At 39.4% G+C, this 21,759-nt stretch overlaps 1 long non-coding RNA gene across 1 annotated transcript; it reads left to right on the forward strand.

Annotated features, from left to right (window-relative positions):
- Positions 1-287: 287 nt before the first annotated feature.
- Positions 288-5,002, forward strand: LOC132659924 (uncharacterized). The gene is made up of 2 exons (XR_009600977.1): positions 288-3,872; positions 4,261-5,002. It is a non-coding gene; the product is annotated as an uncharacterized LOC132659924 (long non-coding RNA).
- The last annotated feature ends 16,757 nt before the right edge of the window (positions 5,003-21,759 follow it).

Consider the following 21,759-nt stretch of genomic DNA (forward strand, 5'->3'; position numbering starts at 1 on the left):
TTATTTCTTTGTTAGACTCCCTTTTCTTGGTATATCTTCTGTTTTTCATTTATTACTTTCTTACTATGCTTTTATATTAAGCTGAAAAATTGTCCCCCTAAAAGATATCCACATTCCTAATTCCTGGAACCTAGGAATGTTAGCTTGCATTTTTTTTTTTAAATTTTTTGTAGATATGGTTAAATTAAGAATCTTGAGATGAGGGCATTATTTGGAGATTATTGGTATTAGGGTAGGTTTTAAATGCCCTCACATATTCTTATAAAAGGGAGGCAGAGAGAGATTTTTCCCACTGACATACAGGTGATGTGAAGATGGAGCAGAGGAGAATTTGAAGATCCTGCTCTTAAAGATTGTAATGATGTAGTCACGAACTGCAGAATCCTGGCAGCTACTAGACATTGTAAGAGGCAAGGACCAGATTCTCCTCTATAGCTGCTGAAGGAGGGGTAGCCTGCTGACACCTTGATTTTGGCCCAGTGATATGGATTTTGGGCTTCTGACTTTCAAAAATGTGAGAGAATGAATTTCTGTTATTTTAAGCTACTAAGCTTGTGGTGATTTGTTACAGCAGCCACCGGAAATTAATATAATAGTCTTTAGATATTCATTCAACAAATATGTATTGAGATCCACAACATGCCAGATATTTTCAACTGACAGAAAGCACTAAATAAGAGCACAAAAACAGTCTCAGAGCAGAAGAGGTTTTTCTCAAGTAGGAATAAGGTTGGAGTAAGAGAGAATATTGGCTTTTTGGACAATGACATACTCTCTTCTTTCATCCACTTCTGATTTTCTAGAGATACACTTCAGAGCTCTGTTTTTGTTCTTCAGGGCATATGTAGATTTTACTCAAGGTTTTAAAGGATTTTTAAAATATTTACCTGACTGCCTCGGGGCTGTGTTGCATCACACAGAATCTTTCTTTGTAGACTCTAGTTGTGGCCCACAGACTCAGTAGCTCCATGACATGTGGCATGCTAGTTCCCCGACCAGGGATGAAACCTACATCCCCCGCACTGCAAGGTGGATTCTTATTCCCTGGACCACCAGGGAAGTCCTCCTTTAAAGGAATTTTATGCATTTATTTTCCGATTGCCTTCACCATGGAACATTTGTCAAGAGGACTGATAAATCGTTTCTTCAGTGAATAGAATATATGTGTTTCTGTATAAACATTATAACTCCCACTGAATTTATCTGAATCATTTATTAAATTACATCTTGGGAAACTTTATATTTGCTTTTGATTTGGAAGCTTTAATTCTAAATGCTTTTTTTGGTCAGTGATGTTGCAAATCCAAGATAAAATAATACTATTTCTTGTGGATGGAGTGATTCCCTTCTATCTTCTGAATGTTTTGCCTCATTTATTTCTGCTCTTGTCATTGATAGTTATCTAGTGAATTATTTAGCTTCTGCATTTAGATATTTTCCTTTGATATCTTGATTTTCATTAGCTTTTAAACGGGGGTCAGGTAAGTTTTGTTCTTGGTTTATCTGATATCTTTTGCATCTGTGGCTAAGATATTTATATGCATATGTTGCAAGGGTTGGACTTCCCACACGAATCATCAGAAGAGAACTTGCCTGCAGTGCAGGAGACATGGGTTCAATCACTGGGTCGCGAAGATCTCCTGGAGAAAGGCGTGCCAACCTATTCCAGTATTCTTGCTGGGAAAATCCCATGAACAGAGAAGCCTGGCATGCTGCAGTCCGTGGGGTCACAGAGTCAGGCACGGCTTAGCGACTGAACCGTGATGCTCTCTAGTAACAAGTCTGGAGTTAGAGAGTAGCATCATGATTTGGCAGCTCAATAATGTCTTCAGGAAACTAACATGTGCTTATCTATTCATTCCATAACCTTTATTATGTGGTCCCAAGCTGGTTGTCACAGTTCTGGCTATGACAATCATTTTCAAGATTAAGAAGTGGAGGGAGGAAGGAAGAATAACTTTTTTTTTTCCCTTAAGAGTTCTTTTTGTTTTATTAGTGAAGACAATAATTTCTCATAAGTCCTCAGCAGTCTGCATCTAAAATTTCATTCAGGAATCCTGATTCATTTGGCTCTTCTGTAGCTTTACCTGCTGGAGAGGAATGTGGTAGAAATTACTGACCCGAATCACCACCAACTTATCTCTAGAGCAGCACACATTGCTGGTGCAAACTCAGGATATTTGTTGGCAAATAAGAGGAGAAACTGCTGTTGGCTAGGCACAAGCACAGCCTCAATAGATCTTATCTCTGGAGAGGATCAGGACAAATCTGAGAAGGGCAGAGAATTTGTACTCCCTATGTTCTATCTGCTGCCTCTATCCTCCCAACATCTTTACTGGTTTTCTGGTTTGTTTTTGTTGGAGAGTTTTTTCTAGGGGAGGTGTAGGGCAAGGTCCGGGGTGAGGGGAGCGGGTAGGCCAAGGTGGGGAGGACTCTCGTATTACCTATCTCCTCACAACTTTCTAAAGTCATCTCACGTTGCCATCGCACTATGCAAAAATCTTCAGTGTGTCCCACTCACGGACAGGATCAAATTCATGGCATGGTATTCCAAGCCCCAGTTCCCTTAACTCTAAAAGGTTCCCGACATCTTAAAATCCTTTTTCAAATTTACCCCCAAGCCAGACTGGCCAACTGATTGTTAATGCACAGTACCCATTGCTATCATGATGCATTTGCTGGTGCTGATGCTCCTGCCTCTTCTCCCTTGAGTCATTCTCGGGACCCAGCTCACCTCTCTTCTCAAGTAAACAAACATTCTCTGATCCAAATGGACCAAATTGGTCAATCCTTCTTTACCTCCTATAAACGCACTTGATGTCATTCATTTGTCATTTATTTTTAGTCCAATCCCCAAACGGCCACATATGCTGTGTATTAGTAAACGCAATCCAACCACCCAAACAAGCGGTACCCATCTATCTGCTGTGTTATTTCTCACTCAGGCTATATCCAAGGTGGATATTTTTGTTCGTGGACTCCCCTGGATGCACTCCATTAAGCAGTAAGTCAGGAATTTAGGTTCCTTCCATCTTGTTTTGTTTCTCTCTTCAATATATGACTCCAAGGTGGCCGTAGGAAGAGAACAAACATGAGAAACATACTGGACTTTTAGTGATCTTGGCCTATTGCTTTCATTCGAAACCATTGGCCAGAATTAGTCACATAACCGGAGAAGGCAATGGCAACCCACTCCAGTACTCTTGCCTGGAAAATCCCATGGAAGGAGGAGCCTGGTAGGCTGCAGTCCATGGGGTCAATAAGGGTCGGACACAACTGAGCGACTTCACTTTCACTTTCATGCATTGGAGAAGGAAATGGCAACCCACTCCAGTGTTCTTGCCTGGAGAATCCCAGGAACAGAGGAGCCTGGTGGGCTGCCATCTATGGGGTCGCATAGAGTCGGACACAACTGAAGCAACTTAGCAGCAGTCACATAACTCCGCGAAAAATTAAAGGGGCTGGGACAGGCAGAAACAACTCAAGCCTTCAGGAGAGGAGCTTTGGTGGTCAGCTAGCCATGACTGCCTTCTGCTGGCCTCCCCTCATCTTAGGGTGAATGTTGTTAGTATGGCACAGTGACTCAGAAGGAGAAGAAGGTCATATGTAGAAAAAAAAAAAAAAAAAACCACTGTGCCAGTTGCTATTATTTTTATCAAGTTCTCAGGATATATCCAAGGCAAAGTGCCTTCTTTCTTCATGCGTGTATAAAAATGATTCACCTACATGCTCATAGTTTATGCTTATTTCCATCACTGCTGCTCTAGATATTTACTTTAACTTGATTTCTCCTGAACAGACACGTGATATGAATGGGACACACACTCGAGTGATTTACTCTGGATCCCGCTCTGCTTCTAGGGATGGCCGAGGTACAGCAGCTCCTATTTTCTAAAGGTCATTTTACTGGCACTTCAGAATACCATAGAAACAAGTGTAAGTAAAAGTAATTGCATTCAGGTGGAAGGAAAGAAGAAGGAAATGGAATGAAAAGGAACTAGCGTTCATGGTACATACTTAGTGCCAGATGTCTTTTATTTGCTGTCTTTTTAATGCATCCAGAAATGCTATGAATTAGTTATTATGGGTCCCAGCTGCTACTAACCAACCCATGCTGTCTCCAAATCTAGTAGAAGGAATTTAGTACTATTTATGGGCTAGTCCAGACTTCTCCATGAATAATTTCGTATTTTAGGTACATCGTGGACTATCTTTGCAGCTAGCCTAAGTGACAAATCTTATTTATAATATTGTTTTTAGGTGAAAATGTACCACAGGAACCAACACATGAGACCTGCTTGCTTATCTGGTCCTCAGGCCTGTCAGGACACCTGGAGAGTCCCCTTCCCACCATGCGCACGGCGCTGCACAGTGCCAAATTCATACAAGATATTACACAGATAGAATGAGAGGCTAAGTGATAATTACATAAAATTTAAGCTGAAAGAGAAACTAATTTCCTCTTTTAATCATAAATTTAAAATTAAGCTGTTTATAAAACAGCATTTTCCCAGATTTTCTCTCTAAAACATTAACCAATTTTGTTGGAGTACAACATAAAACTGCTTTAGTCAGAATCTAACATAGGTTTGTGACAGAAAAAAAAGAAAATGCACAAAACGTAATATATGTGTCCTTACATGAAGTGTTAAAAGCAAGATAACAAAATGATATATACAACATGAAATTCCTGTTGTAAAATATATATACGCAGAAAAAGATTGGAAAGCATGAATCAAAGTGTTAAAAGCAGTGATTTTCTTGGTGATATATAAAATTATGGGAAATTTCTTTTGCAGTTTTGTATTATCGTTATCGTTCTTGTTTTGTGTAGAGTATTTCCCTGAAGATATGTTATTTAGTATTTAGGGAAAAAACACACATATGCAGATTGTTTTACAAGGTCAAGTCTTCCATGGAAAAATCTAGATGTTTATTTGTATCTGTTACTTCCCTTGAAATCTTGATTAATTAAATTAAATAAACTAAGAAAAGATGTTTATATTGTCTCTAGAAAATACAAATCCATTTTCTCTCATCATTTCATATTTCTAGTTTATTAGGATAAGTTAAATTATTATGTGGATTCCCCTTTTTGTACTTTTCCATAAATTATATTTTTGATTGCTGAGATTTCCAGTCCATGGATCATGTACTTCCTTCCAATCTTCTTTCCCACATCTCACCCATCCTGCCCATCTGGGAGCCCTGTTTCAGACATTATTAAACATCATTCTGCCCCTTGGAGGCTGTGTTTTACAACATGGATTACAGGTCAGACAAATAACAAATATGCCTTATTAACCCTTTATTGGGATAACTGACATTCAGACACACATAGAGGAAACAAATATTTCACATTTTAAAATTGGATTTTATTTTTCTCTTAAAGAAAAGCTTTATGAATTTTTATATGTTTTACTTTTCCCTTTCTTATTCCCAAACAATATGGTTTATACCACAGCCATAGTAACCTTTTAAAAACATAAATCATGTTACAACTTTTAATGTCTTCTCAGTACAATTGAAACAACATTGAGACATTTTTTTTATGGCCTTCCAGTCCTCCAAGATACCTTTTCATTTTATCCCATAGGCTCTGAAAAAAACAATAACTTTCTTTCTGTTCTTTAAACACTCAAGAGTCCCATTTGGGGCTTTTTTTCTTACTTAAAATAGGTCTTCCGGGCAGCTTTGCGAGACTGCCACCTTGCCATTCACGTCTCATCTCAAATGCCTCCTCCTCTGAGGGGTCCTCACCAACTGCCTTACTTCATTATTACTGCCCTTCCCCCTCTTCTGTGACACTGTCTATCCCATTACACTACATCAGAGTTCGCATAGCCTTCTCTCCATCTCAAGTTATTTTACGTAGTTTTTCGTTAATGAGTATTGTCTGTCTCACCAACTAGAATGTAAGTTCCACAGAGTAGGAACTTTTTCTTGTATCCCCATTGCTAGAATTATGCCGGGCACATAGTAGGCACAAAATAAATATCTCTTGTTTAAACAAAAATTGGCTTTGAATAATGCACAATACCGTGTCTTCTCTGCTCCTAAAAACAGCTATAGGATCTGCGGCTCAGGACATAAGGAACACACCTTTCGTCTTTGAGCAGAGAATGTCCTTTCTCCCAGGTCCTTCAGTCTCTTTTTATCTCCATTTGTGAACCATCAGAGCCTCTTCAGGCCACCACTAGAAGGGCAGTTTTCTTGATTCTTCTTTCACCTTCTGGCTTTCACCAAATTCCTGAAAACTCCTATGAGTTTCTGTAATGGAAAATCAACCCAGATCAGAGAGTCTCACTGTTGTTCTTTGGTCTACGGAGATGAAACTACGGTGCTCTCCTCAGCACAGTGTGTGCTTTTAGTTGGATTTTCGCTTATCTGTCACACCTACACCTTACCCCTGAATCAGAGCATTTTTCTGCAAGGCTGGTCAGTAGGACTTGGAATGATCTGTTTTAGAACTTAGGTCAAAACGGGAATTATGGTAATCAGGAGCATGGTTTCATTAACATCACAGCCTAACCAATTTTTCTAATTCATCTTAAAATGTTATTCAACCATAACTTATTGAAAACTATAGACAAATTTATCTTTTATAAAAACATGGGAATTTAGAGCTGCAATGCAATTTAGATACAATCTAGTTTAGATCATATCTAGTTAGATGTGATCATGGTTTTTATGATCTAGTTTATCAGACTATATGTGATCTAGTTTATCAAGCTAGATGTGACCTGGTTTATCAAACTAGATATAATCTAGTTTATAGTTTTAAATATTTAAATATAGATATTTTAAAAATGTTTAAGAATATTAAAACCCAGGCTAAGTAACTTTTTAAAAAAAATTTAAATTTATTTATTTTAACTGGAGGCTAATTACTTCACGATATTGTATTGGTTCTGCCACACATCAACATGAATCTACCACGGGTGTACACGTGTTCCCCATCCTGAACTGGCTAAGTAACTTTTCAAAGGTCACTGAGCCAGGCGAAGGCAGAGCTACATTTAGACACCCAGTCCAACACTCTTTCTACTACATATAATGAAGTTCAAATTTATTAAGTTCAAAGTTGTAGGATTAACTATTTTGCAATATTTAATAATCTTTTAAATATTTAATAATGTTTTATGAGTTTGAGTGAACTCTGGGAGTTGGTGATGGACAAGGAGGCCTGGCGTACTGTGATTCATGGGGTCGAAAAGAATTGGACACGACTGAGTGACTGAGCTGAACTGAATAATCTTTTTCTCTGTTACAGTGCCTGGAACATAGAAGACAATCAATAATTATGAAAGATTTTACTTCAATTTGGAATAGCTATTATAATGCCTTGTTGCCTTTCATTTATCTGTCTTTTGAGATCGTGTTTTACGACAGTCATGACTGTTATACACAATGACTTAAGCAGTATTAATTTACATAGTTAACTGACTCTGGCATGCATCATTTCACACATTTCTACCTGATGAACACACCTTGTATTTATAATGTGTCTGTATTTATAATGCACATATATAATTCCATTTCTGATGTGAATAGTATAGAAATGTTACTTTATTTATTTACTGATAATTGTTTATAAAAGGAAAATAAGATGGAATTTTGGATTTAATTATCAGTACTTATTCATATGGAAATGACTTTAAACTGTTTGGCATTGAAATAATAGCAAAGATTTGGCATTATAATTGAAAATGTCTGAATCCTCTGTTTATGAGCTCATAGTATTTGAAAATTTATTTGATAAAGTCATAGAAAGTTGAGAAAAAAAATTCTATTTGACATTAAAAGTGAGAAGTAGAAAACGGAAAATGAAATAAGGAGGATTTCCTGAAATTTCAATCTGAAGAGTAATTATAATGGTGACTATAATTTTATGAAATAAAATGCCAAACATCATTTAAGATATTTTGAAATTACACCTTATATTTTGAATATAAATCAAGCCAAGTCTGGAAACAGTCCCATGATCCAAGAGAGTGTTTTGCTTTCACTTACAGGCCATTAACTGGAGGGCTCATCTATTAATATTTTGAATGTAATGACCACTTTTTTCACCTCTCTGTTTGCATGTACCTCTAACTTGCCCCAGTTTACCTTTGTGCTGTAGAAGAGTACACAGCATTATATTTTCCTTCTTCATGGGTTTAATTGTCTGCATTTGTCTCCCATGAGTCTCAACTTTCACTAGCTCTGTTTATCACTTCTGCTGATACATGTAGAACATTATTACTTTTCTGTGACCTGACAGGAGGGAAGAATAAATAGTATACTCCTCTGCTTCACTGACAAGCAGTTCTACATTCAGCAGTTTCCTAGCATCCACTCTGCAAGATGCTTCCACAGACAGCAGAAAAATGATGCTACCATTCTTGCATGAAGATAGAAAGCAGTACTGAAAACAACTGTCTCATTAGTTCACTGAATCAGATAATGATCAAAATAATGGGTAATTCTTCGCAGTATTATGTGGTACTCAATGACAGTACCACATAATGGTACTGCGTTATGAACAATGTCTTTCCCTCCCTACCTTGGTAAAGTAAGAGTTTAGAAGCTATTTTTGTGGGACCACTACTGCTGGAGAGCCCAGGAGAAGCAGGGATGTGGTTGTCTCTAGGATATAATGTTTCAGAGTTTCTACTGTGGGGAGTGCCAAATTTTATAATTATTTGCAATTATTTCCCCTTTCTTGATGCATGCATGGATGGTGCATGGTAGCTCAGATGGTAAAGCATCTGCCTACAATGTGGGAGACCTGGGTTGATCCCTGGGTTGGGAATATCACCTGGAGAAGGAAATGGCAACCCGCTCCAGTACTTTTGCCTGGAAAATCCCATGGACTGAGGAGCCTGATAGGCTATAGTCCATGGGGTCGCAAAGAGTCGGACACGACTGAGCGACTTCACTTCACTTCGTTTCACTTTCTTGAAACTTCCGTCTATCTTTGAAGGTGAGTCTGTGAAATGAAAGTTATAATAAAATGAGTCATAATGAATCTTGTAGAAGAAAGAATTCAAAATCTGTTCACTGAAATCCTGTCAAGCACAATACAAGTCCCATTTCTTCAATTAGACCTTTATAAACCAACCCAGTTAGTGGTTACACAGCACTTTGAACTTGTAAATATGATTGTTTTCTCTACCATGTGTTTTATACCCATGAAATTTATTCTGTTGGCACTTTATATTGTTATTTGCCTTTCTTCCCTTAGTGCTCAGTTCAGTTCAGTTCAGTAGCTCAGTCGTGTCTGACTCTTTGTAACCCCATGAATTGCAGCACGCCAGGTCTCCCTGTCCATCACCAATTCCCGGAGTTCACTCAAACCCATGTCTATCGAGTCGGTGACACCATCTAGCCGTCTCATCCTCTGTCGTCCCCTTCTCCTCCTGCCCTCAATCCCTCCCAGCATCAGACTCTTTTCCAATGAGTCAACTCTTTGCATGAGGTGGCCAAAGTACTGGAGTTTCAGCTTCAGGATCATTCTTTCCAAAGAAATCCCAGGGCTGATCTCCTTCAGAATGGACTGGTTGGATCTCCTTACAGTCCAAGGGACTCTCAAGAGTCTTCTGCAACACCACAGTTCAAAAGCATCAATTCTTCAGCGCTCAGCCTTCTTCACAGTCCAGCTCTCACATCCATACACGACCATAGGAAAAACCATAGCCTTGACTAGACGGACCTTTGTTGGCAAAGTAGTGTCTGCTTTTGCATATGCTATCTAGGTTGGTCATAACTTTTCTTCCAAGGAGTAAGCATCATTGAATTTCATGGCTGCAGTCACCATCTGCAGTGATTTTGGACCCCCCAAAACTAAAGTCTGACACTGTTCCCCATCTATTTCTTATGAAATGATGAGACCAGATGCCATGATCTTCGTTTTCTGAATGTTAAGCTTTAAGCCAACTTTTTCACTCTCCACTCTCCACTTTCACGTTCATCAAGAAGCTTTTTAGTTCCTCTTCACTTTCTGCCATAAGGGTGGTGGTATCTGCATGTCTGAGGTTATTGATATTTCTCCCAGCAATCTTGATTCCAGCTTGTGCTTCTTCCAGCCCAGCGTTTCTCATGATGTACTCTGCATAGAAGTTAAATAAGCAGGGTGACAGTATACAGCCTTGACGCACTCCTTTTCCTATTTGGAAACAGTCTGTTGTTCCATGTCCAGTTCTAAGTGTTGCTTTCTGACCTGCATATAGGTTTCTCAAGAGGCAGGTCAGGTGGTCTGGTATTCCCATCTCTTTCAGAATTTTCCACCGTTTATTGTGATCCACACAGTCAAAGGCTTTGGTATAGTCAATAAAGCAGAAATAGATGTTTTTCTGGAACTCTTTTCCTTTTTCCATGATCCAGTGGATGTTGGCAATTTGATCTCTGGTTCCTCTGCCTTTTCTAAAACAGCTTCAACATCTGGAAGTTCCTGGTTCACGTATTGCTGAAGCCTGGCTTGGAGAATTTTGAGCATCACTTTACTAGTGTGTGAGATGAGTGCAATTGTGCAGTAGTTTGAGCATTCTTTGGCATTTCCTTTCTTTGGAATTGAAATGAAAACTGACCTTTTCCAGTCCTGTGGCCACTGCTGAGTTTTCCAAATTTGCTGGCATATTGAGTGCAGCACTTTCATAGCATCATCTTTCAGGATTTGAAAAAGCTCAACTGGAATTCCATCACCTCCACTAGCTTTGTTCATGGTGATGCTCTCTAAGGCCCACTTGACTTCTCATTCCAGGATGTCTGGCTCTAGGTGAATGATCACACCATTGTGATTATCTGGGTCGTGAAGATCTTTTTTGTACAGTTCTTCTGTGTATTCTTGCTACCTCTTCTTAATATCTTCTGCTTCTGTTAGGTCCATACCATTTCTGTCCTTTATCAAGCCTATCTTTGCATGAAATGTTCCCTTGGTATCTCTGATTTTCTTGAAGAGATCTCTAGTCTTTCCCATTGTATTGTTTTCCTCTATTTCTTTGCTTTGATCACTGAGGAAGGATTTCTTACTTGCTATTCTTTGGAACTCTGGATTCAGATGCTTATGTCTTTCCTTTTCTCCTTTTCTTTTTGCTTCTCTTCTTTTCACAGCTATTTGTAAGGCCTACCCAGACAGCCATTTTGCTTTTTGCATTTCTTTTCCATGGGGATGGTCTTGATCCCTGTCTCCTGTACAGTGTCAAGAACCTCTGTCCATAGTTCATCAGGCACTCTATCTATCAGATCTAATCCCTTAAATCTATTTCTCACTTCCACTGTATAATCATAAGGGATTTGATTCAGGTCATACCTGAATGGTCTAGTGGTTTTCCCTACTTTCTTCAATTTAAGTCTGAATTTGGTAATAAGGAGTTCATGATCTGAGCCATAGTCAGCTCCCGGTCTTGTTTTTGCTGACTGTATAGAGCTTCTCCATCTTTGGCTGCAAAGAATAGAATCAATCTGATTTTGGTGTTGACCATCTGGTGATGTCCATGTGTAGAGTGTTCCCTTGTGTTGTTTGAAGTGGGTGTTTGCTATGACCAGTGCATTCTCTTGGCAGAACTCTATTAGCCTTTGTCCTGCTTCATTCTATATTCCAAGGGCAAATTTGCCTGTTACTCCAGGTGTTTCTTGACTTCCTACTTTTGCATTCCAGTCCCCTATAATGAAAAAGACATCTTTTCTGGGTGTTAGTTCTAAAAGGTCTTGTAGGTCTTCATAGAACCATTCAGCTTCAGCTTCTTCAGTGTTATTGGTTGGGGCATAGACTTGGATTACTGTGATATTGAATGGTTTGCCTTGGAGATGAACAGAGATCATTCTGTCGTTTTTGAGATTGCATCCAAGTACTGCATTTCAGACTCTTTTGTTGACCATGATGGCTACTCCATTTCTTCTCAGGGATTCCTGCCCACAGTAGTAGATATAATGGTCATCTGAGTTAAATTCACCCATTCCAGTCCATTTTAGTTTGCTGATTCCTAGAATGTCGACGTTCACTCTTGCCATCTCCTGTTTGACCACTTCCAATTTGCCTTGATTCATGAACCTGACATTCCAGGTTCCTATGCAATATTGCGCTTTACAGCATCAGACCTTGCTTCTGTCACCAGTCACATCCACAACTGGGTATTGTTTTTGCTTTGGCTCCATCCCTTCACTCTTTCTGCAGTTATTTCTCCACTGATCTCCAGTAGCATATTGGGCACCTACTGACCTGGGGAGTTCCTCTTTCAGTATCCTATCATTTTGCCTTTTCATACTGTTCATGGGGGTTCCCAAGGCAAGAATACTGAAGTGGTATGCCATTCCCTTCTCCAGTGGACCACATTCTGTCAGACCTCTCCACGATGACCCGCCTGTCTTGGGTTGTCCCACACAGCATGGCTTAGTTTCATTGAGTTAGACAAGGCTGTGGTCCATGTGATTAGATTGACTAGTTTTCTGTGATTATGGTTTCAATGTGTCTGCCCTCTGATGCCCTCTCACAACACCTACTGTCTTACTTGGGTTCCGTCTTCCTTTGTGCTACTCTTAATAAATACATGAGTTACTTCCCTACTAGAGCACAGGCAGTTCCTTGTTAGATATTGTTGCCGTTGTTTAGTCACTAAGTCGTGTCTGACTCTTTTGTGACCCCATGGACTGTAGCCCACCAACCTCCTCTGTCCTTTGGATTTCCTTGGCAAGAATACTGGAGTGGGTTGCCATTTCCTTCTCCAGGGGATCTTCCTGACTCAGGGATCAAACTCATGTCTCCTTCTTGTCAAGTGGATTCTTTACTGATCCACCTGATCCACCTGGGAAGCCCTCCTTGTCAGATACTTATATATATTCCTTGAAGCACATAAAACTATAATTTTGTGAAGTTATATTAAAAATTAAAAGATGGGTTTATTTCCAAGTAGGTAAGTGTAGGTTCTTGAAAACGATGTCTGCTTAAGAGAGCAATCTTTGTAAGAACTCAGGTGGGGAGAAAGAGTTTCCTAGATCAATGTGTTCCTCATTCTTTAAGGTAAAATATTCTATCTTTTCTGACTGTCTCTGCACCCTGCCCTGGAGAATCACCCAGGCTTCATTTAGGCATGTGCTTGCCTGCTTTGTATCCACTTGAAGTATGTTTAATGAAATAAATCTGACAAGCATGACTACATATTTCCAGAATGGGTGTCTTGCTAGTTTCATCCCACTCCTGAGTTAGCCCACAGTGTGTTCCCTTTGGTATTCCATGCCAGATCCATAAGTAAGCTGGCAGACTATGCAAAGTTCCAGAGCAGAAGCACCTGCTATGTTTTTATATTCTACAAGGCATTCTCCTTCCCATTATTGAACAGTTGAGAAGAGGTGGGAAGAATTTTAATTATGTGTGGGTAAACACTTTTCAACTTTGGTGTTTGAACCTGATGTGGAGATTAAGGACAGATTGGCATAAAAAAATCTCAAGAGCTATTTTGGTTAAAAAAAAGAGATTGAGACCCCAACCCAAAGGCAAAACCAAGCAGGCTCAGCCCCCTCCCCATAATCTCTCTCATTTTTGACAGAATGTGTATTATTTCCATACTATGTAATATGCCATGCAAACAGCTTCACGTAACTTCTTTCTATAAGATTGCCATCTATAAACATCTCTTGTTTAGACATTCTCATAGTACCACTTCTTCAAATCCTTTCCCTCAAGGTGAAAAATTATTGAAGTCTGTCTGATATTCAAAATTGCGGTGTAGGAAATGGCAGCCCACTCCAGTGTTCTTGCCTGGAGAATTCCATGGATGGAGGAGCCTGGTTGGCTACAGTCCACGGGGTCGCAAAGAGTTGGACACGAATGAGCGACTTCAATTTCAATTTCACTTTCATTTATAGCCAGGATTAAGTAACAAGGACCAAATTTATCCTTCCACCTGAAACTACAAAGAAAAGAAAAATAAGGTATGGAATATATGATTTCCAGGATACCAAACATCAGGCAACATAAGACAGTTACCTTGAAAGACAGGAAACAAATAGGTGACTCTTATTTTTGCCCAAGCTTACTGCTTTAAAAGAGTTTCCAGACTGTAGTTAAAATAGGAGGAACCCAGGAGGAGTTAGCAAGCTCTTTGAGTTGAATAGAACCCAGGGAGACAAAGTCAGCTAGAGTTCGAAAGAGTAATAAAGAGGAGGGGAAATCCAGAAATATATGGTGTGTTCCCCTGACCGTGCAGCATATACTCATTAGTGTATGTCTGTGAGGAAACTATCAGAGGCAAGGAAATCTCCCAGAAGAATAAGAGAGAACAATATGAGCACTCACACAGGGCTGGGTATAGTCACTGTTCTAGCCAGTCTAGAAAACCTCAATGTGCCCAGGGTGAAAATAGATTGTTCAGGAAGGTTTAGCCTCAACAGTGGAAATTAGCCATCCAAGACCCAAAAGGATGAAAGTGTTTCCTACTGTCTCAACTGTATATTAGCATAAAGCTCAAGAATATTGATAGGAATACAAAAATATCCAGCATTCAACATGATAAAATTCACAATGTCTGACCGCCAATCAAAGATTACAAGGCATGCAAAGAAGCAGGAAATAAGAATCTCTAAACAGGTGGAAAATAAATCAATTGAAACCAGAGCTGACACACATATTAGAATTAGCAGATAAAAATATGAAAACAGTGACTACAATTGTATGTACAAAAAGTTAAGCAGACGTGGAGAAAAGTAAAAACTGCCAAATTGAACCTCAAGATAAAAACTGTATATAATGTCTGAGGCGAAAAATACACCAGATGGGATAAATAGTAGTAGTTAGACACACTGCGGAAGAAAATGCTTAGTGAACTTGAAGGAATGGTAAAAGAAACTATCCAAAACTGATGGATCCGTGTATCTGCCTGGAAGGAAGGGCACGGAAGCCACTGGGGGCAAAGTTTCCATGAGGGTGGAAAGAGACAGAACAGATGAGCTGATTCATGCTCCGAGTGTGTAGTCAAGGGCAAGGAAGGGGACATTTATGGTTTTAAGTCTGTGGGATGGCAGACACTAGAACCACTCCCAAATCAGTCATCCACCTAGGAGGAGTGAGAGATAGGGAGCCTTTGGACTTGGGGTGGTCTGAGTGAACTATCTGTCACATTGAGGCTGAGACCAATTTTAATGCTAACATTTATGGCTCTGGGGATAACTATCCTGTCTTGTACCTGAAGAAACACTCTGGTGATTGCAGCAACCATCACCTTGGAGGCAGCAATAACAGGTCTGCTGCAGGCTGTGATGAATGGCGCATTTCCTTGAACTCTGCAGGTTTAAGCTGCATTCACAGGCAGAAGCGATTCTGTGCACTTAGCTTCTCATAGCCTTTGCGGAGTAAAGGCTGTGTGCTCTCTCATTGTCAGAGAGGGTACAATCAGTTATGGTTCTATCTGTAAGCCAAAGGCAAACATGGCTGGTCTTTCATAACAAGGAAGCATTCTGAGGGATTCTAGGATAGCTCAAGGGAGGGAGAACCTAGTACGGAAGAGACTCTGGTGTCCTTTTAGCGTGGGCTTGAGTGTTATACTTTAAAGTGCTCCTGAGGAATAGTTATTATGCTCCAAATTGAAATTTGACCACTCCAGTCACATAGGAAAAGTTGAGGTGTATTTCTTACCTTTTATCTGCTAAAATGTTTCCAGAAAAAAGTACCCAAATAAAAAGGAACAAATAGCCCTATAATAGAGTTTTCGGAAATTCTGCCCAATTTAAACTTTGCCTTTAGATTCCACTAAACCTCATGTATTATTTTGCTTTGGTGTGAGTGACAAGGAAGTTATTGAGATAAATTTTCCTTACCCAATCCATAACCCATTAAAAAAATTTTTTTTCATATTATTTTTGGCTGTACTGGGTCTTTGTCGCTGCATGTGGGCTTTCTCTAGCTGCCACAGGCGAGGACTGCTCTGCAGCTGTGGTGCGTGGGCTTCTCACTGTGGGGGCTTCTCTTGCTGAAAAGCACGGGCTCCAGGTGCATGGGCTCAGTAGCTGCAGGGCATGGCTTGGTTACCCTGTGGCACGTGCAACCTCCCCAGCCCGGGCATCAAACCCATGTCCCCCGCATGGGCAGGCAGATTCTTAACCAGTGGACCACCAGGGAAGTTCCCAGAGCCAGTTTTTATCTACTATCACTGTTCTGCATGGTTATGGCTAATACATGTGTAGATTTATTATATGCCAAGCACTGTTCTACACACTGAGTTAACTCATTAAATATAGTTCACTTAAGTCTCAAATCTAGCCTTCTCTATTCATTAAAAAAAATAAAATAACACAGCTAGAATGTGAAACATTTCCTGTGGGGGGAAAAATATGGGTTGTAGTACAAATGAATGCTGTCTGTACAAGACTTAACTCGATGTAGAATTAAAATTACTTACTTGCAGATTTCATGTGATGAAACTTTATTTGGATTGTCTTTTGCAAAAAAAAAAAAAAGAAACCTTATTATTCAGACATGTTTGCACTTGAATGTGATGATTTAGGGTCTGTTACACAAAGATAGTTGTAACTGTATGTAAAGCCATGTAAAAACATTAGACCTATAAAAATGCTTTCCCCCTAAAGTGTTCATGAAAGAAATGAGACGGAGAAGGAGTGGAAGAGATTTTACTAATTTGAACAGAATTGCCCATACATGCAAATCTCAAAACTTCCAAGTTTGTTATTTTCAAGTAAATCTATTAACTGATATACAGTCTCTTCTGTCTCATTGTAATGAAAATTGTTTCCAATCATTTTGTAAATAAAAAAGTTCTGTACTCCCCAATTGTGATTTACATAACTATATATAGATAATCCAAAGCAAAAATGTCAACTATACTGTCCTTTTATCTATTTTTTAAAAATACCAATCTCAATGTTTATTTTGTACTCAAAGGATAGCTTTCTATGTGAATAATTCCAAAAGCATGAGAACTAACAGTACAATAAGTTTAAAAATATGCTAATGTTTGGAAATTAATGGGTTTCAGTTCTTTGTAAATTGTAGTTTTAAAAGAAATACCTCTTCACTGGGTGTTCTTAAGTTACTATGCTTTTGATACAAATGAATTTTATTATCATAAAACACTAAAATTAAAAAGAACTTTTAAAATATTTTTATTAAAAAATAAAATTCTCAGGTAATATAATTTGCCTATTGCTAGTCTTTTCACATGTACAGATAATGTTTTAAAAATCAGGCAATATAGTATTTCAGATTTGAGGAGAAAACAAGTATTCAATTCTGCATGCTCTTCTTGTAGTCCTCAATAGGGCCAGAACTCTATTAGATAATTTATTTAATGGGCAAAAAGTAAGTTATGATATGAGTATATTCCTTCATTTAGTCCACTTAGATTCAACACTAATGTACTGAGTGAAACTTTCTTTTCCTGAAAAGCGTATGTAACATTAGGAAAAATAAAAAGCTAACTATGCCCTGAGATATTCACTCATGGAAATATGACCAAAAAAAACCCTAAAAAAAAGCCATAATTTTACTTGTCAATCATCTTTACTTTAAAATATTGATATAAACAGTTCTAAGATATTATGCTTTAATCTCTAGGAAAAATAACATTGAAAATAGCACTGAAGCAGCAAATTGTACTGAATAGGTAGTTCCTCAAAGTTGATTATTCCAAGTTTCAGTACCAAAAGAATTTTTTTTAGAATATCAAGTGAGAAGTCAGTCTTACATTTTTCAGGAAAGATCTTCTTTCCCTGTATATGAAAATATCATTTATCAGAATGAAAAACACTAGAAAAAAGCCTTCAAATTTGTTGCTGTTTTTAAAACATGAATAATAGTGTTAGTTACATAGGAATCTGATGCTCGTGTATTGACCTGGTCTACACAGACATACTTATTGACCAACACCAAACACTGGGTTCTGAAGATGCCACTGTTGTGGAAACCTCAGCTGAATTTACTCGAACTTAACAGAACTTCTTGAACTTATCTCAGTGAGTCAGGAGACTGAGGACTGGTGGTACACGCCTGCCAAGAGTCCACTTACATCTGAAGTGAACTACCATCTCGAAGAAGAATTTATCCTAAAAGAGTGGGGCCCTTAAACTGTGATCCCGGTCAGTACTCCGCTTTAGCGGGAGGAGGACTTCTGAGGATAGCAGTGTCTGCCTCTGGGCTCAGCGTCCCCACCTTGGCTTCTGACTGAGGCCCTGGGAGTGGGAGAGAGACAGAGGCCTGGCTCAGCCCAGCACTCCTGCTAGCAGGTCGTGACCTTTGCCAGCAGCAGGAGACTTTGGCAGCATGGCCCCTGCAGCGTCGGTGACTGCATGCAAGCCGGCAGCTGCAGCAAGGCACAGAAGACCGTTGGCAGCAGAGGGCCAGCAGTGGAGTGGTGGCACCGTCAGTAACTAGTGCTTTCAGGAGGGGGTTTGGCTGATTCAGGAGTGATAACCCGGGGGGGACCCAGATCAGAGCAAGGATGTTAGAGAAGACGGTGGCTGTGGCGCAGCAGCTAAAATGATCACGTGCACGTGACACACACCTGCAAGGTCCTGGGTAAAACTAGATGCTTTCGAAACGGTCTGGAGGAACCCAAACAGTGGTTACTATGGAAAATACTATTTGGGATGCAACACAGACCACGGAAACAGACTGTGTTTAATCCTACCTGCACTGCTTGTCAGCTATGTCAGCAATTTAATCTCGGTTTCCTTGTTAGTAGTATTTACTTACTCCATCAAGTTTATGGAGAAAAATGAAATAGAGTCTTTCTTTCTGCATAGGAAACTTTAACAATTTTATCTCATTTTAGGATTGCACTGCAGCCAACTGTGCTAGTGAATCAGAATATAAAATTTTAATGATCAATATTGCTTCATAAACATACATCCTCCCTCTCAAGCTGTCTTACATAAACTACTTTAATCTGGGCATTGTAAAGACTGTGATTTTTTCTTCTTTTAATTATTGAAAAGATAATTTCATGAAACTATAATTATAAAAATGTATTGTTGGGCAAATAGCACGTAAAGATCTTATATGTATGACGATAATAGTACAAAGTGAGATGAGTGATGGAGATATATCCAAACAATGAGATCAAACAGGAACTAAAACCCATAGTCAAAAGGGAGCATCAAAAATGGTAAAAATGGGAATTAATGTAAAAGACTGTTTTCTTCTTTCTTCTCTTCTTTAAAAGTCATAAAAATGTACAAGAAATAATCATGACACATAAGAATATCTCAGAAGAGGGGAGAGAGAATCCAGTTACAATGGAAAAAAATTAATTTTTCCTGTCATGCTCCTAGAACACTGCCCTGTGACCATGATAGGGATGATGAGAAGCTACCTGGAGGGGCTTTTGGAAGACTTGTGTTGGGAAAATATCATCAGTTTGGAGTAGAAAAGGAAAGATAGACAATGCACAATGAAATGAGGCCTTTGGTCCATCAGTTTTCTGAGGGCAGAAAGCAGCAGCCCAATTGAGAAAGCTGCACAGCTATGAACAGATGTGTTTGTTTACCATAAAGGAAAGATGTCACAGAACCCAGAGCAAATAGTCTAGAGGGGAGAGCCACGGATAACTGAGAACAATAGATTAGGAAGCTACCAAGAAATTAATCTAGCTGGTTGTGGGAAATAAGACCAATAAGCAAAAATCAATGCCAACAATACAAACTAAAAAATAAAAATACCTTCTCTAGGCGAGGGTGGGATGATTAGAGAGAATAGCACTGAAACATGTATATTACCATATGTGAAACAGACGACCAATCCAAGTTCAATGCATGAAACTGGGCACTCAAAGCCAGTGCACCAGAACAACGCAGAGGGAAGGAATGGGGAGGGAAGTGGGAGGGGGTTCAGGACGGGGGGACACGTGCACACTTGTGGCAAATTCATGTCAATGTATGACAAAAATCACAGTATTGGAAAGTAATCAATTAAAACAAATTAATTAATTTTAAAAATACCTTCTCTAACTTCCAGATATGTTAAACACTAAGAGGTAAATTTATCAAAATATTTGCAAGATCTGTATATTGAGAGCTATAAAATTTTGTTGAGATAAATCAATGAATTGCCAAACAACTGGATAGACACTCCATGTTCATAGATGGAAAGATTCAATATTTTTGAGGTGTCAGTTCTCTCATATTGATCTAGGATTCAACTCAATCCCAGTCAAAATCCTAATAGACTTTTTTCAGATAGAAATTTATGTCAGTTCAAAATGTAGTTATGAAAGACCCCAAATCTGAAAGAGCCGTAACAATTTTTAAAGGGAATCGATAAGGATTTTCAGAACTAAAGACGACCTGATTTCAAGATTTGTTGTAAAGCTACAACAACAAAAAACATGAGGTATTTACATAAGAACAGGTATGTAGAACTTGCAACCCTATGGACCGTGCTCCACTGTCCATGGGATTCTCTAGGCAAGAATACTGGAGTGGGTTGGTTGCCATGCCTCCTTCCAGGGAATCTTCCCAACCCAGGGATTGAACTAAGGTCTGCTACATTGCAGCCAGATTCTTTACCCCCTGAGACACCTTGGTGCCAGTGGTAAAGAACCTGCCTGTCAATGCAGGAAATATAAAAGATGAAGCTTCAGTCCTTGAGTCAGGACGATACCCTGCAGAAGGGAATGGCAACCCACTCCAGTATTCTTGCCTGGAGAATCTCATGGACGGAGGAGCCTGGTGGGCTACAGTCTGTAGAATCTCAAAGAATCAGACACTGCTGATGCAACTAAGCAAGCAGTTATGTAGAACAATTTCAGTTCAGTTCAGTCACTCAGTCATGTCTGACTCCTTGCAACCCCATGGACTGCAGGACACTAGGCTTCCCTGTCCATCACCAACTCCCGGAGTTTGCTCAAACTCATGTCCATTGAGTCATTGATGCCATCCAACCATGTCATCCTCTGTCGTCCCTTCTCCTCCCACCTTCAGTCTTTCCCAGCATCAGGGTCTTTTCCAATGAGTAAGCTCTTTGCATCAGGTGGCCAAAGTATTGGAGTTTCAGCTTCAGCATCAGTCTTTCCAGTGAATATTTAGGACTGATTTCCTTTTGGATTGACTGGTTTGATCTCCTTGCAGTCCAAAGGACTCTCAAGAGACTTCTCCAACACCACAGTTCAAAACCATCAATTCTTTGGCACTCAGCTTTCTTTATAGTCCAACTCTCACATCCATACATGACTACTCAAAAAACTATAGCTTTGACTAGATGGACCTTTGTTGGCAAAGTAATGTCTCTGCTTTTTAATATGCTATCTAGGTTGGTCATAGCTTTTCTTCCAAGGAGTTAGTGTCTTTTAATTTCATGGCTGCAGTCACCATCTGCTGTGATTTTGGAGTCCAAGAAAATAAAGTCTATCTCTGTTTCCACTGTTTCCCCATCTATTTCCCATGAAGTGATGGGACCAGAACTGTGGTGTTGGAGCAGACTTTTGAAAGTCCCTTGGACAGCAAGGAGATCCAACCAAAGGAAATCAGTCCTGAATATTCATTGGAAAGACTGATGCTGAAGCTGAAACTCCAATATTTTGGTCACCTGATACAAACTGACTCATTGGAAAAGACCGTGATGCTGAGAAAGATTGAAGGTGGGAGGAGAAGGGGACAACAGAGAATGAGATGGTTGGATGGCATCACTGACTCAAGGGACATGATTTTGAGTAAACCTTAGGAGTTGGTGATGGACAGGGAAGCTTGGTATGCTGCAATCTGTGGGGTCGCAGGAGTCGGACATGACTGAGTGACTGAACTGAACTGAACTGATGAGCTCAGATGCCATGATCT

The sequence above is a fragment of the Ovis aries genome, chromosome 6 (genome assembly GCF_016772045.2).
Source record: "Ovis aries strain OAR_USU_Benz2616 breed Rambouillet chromosome 6, ARS-UI_Ramb_v3.0, whole genome shotgun sequence".
Lineage (NCBI taxonomy): Eukaryota > Metazoa > Chordata > Mammalia > Artiodactyla > Bovidae > Ovis > Ovis aries.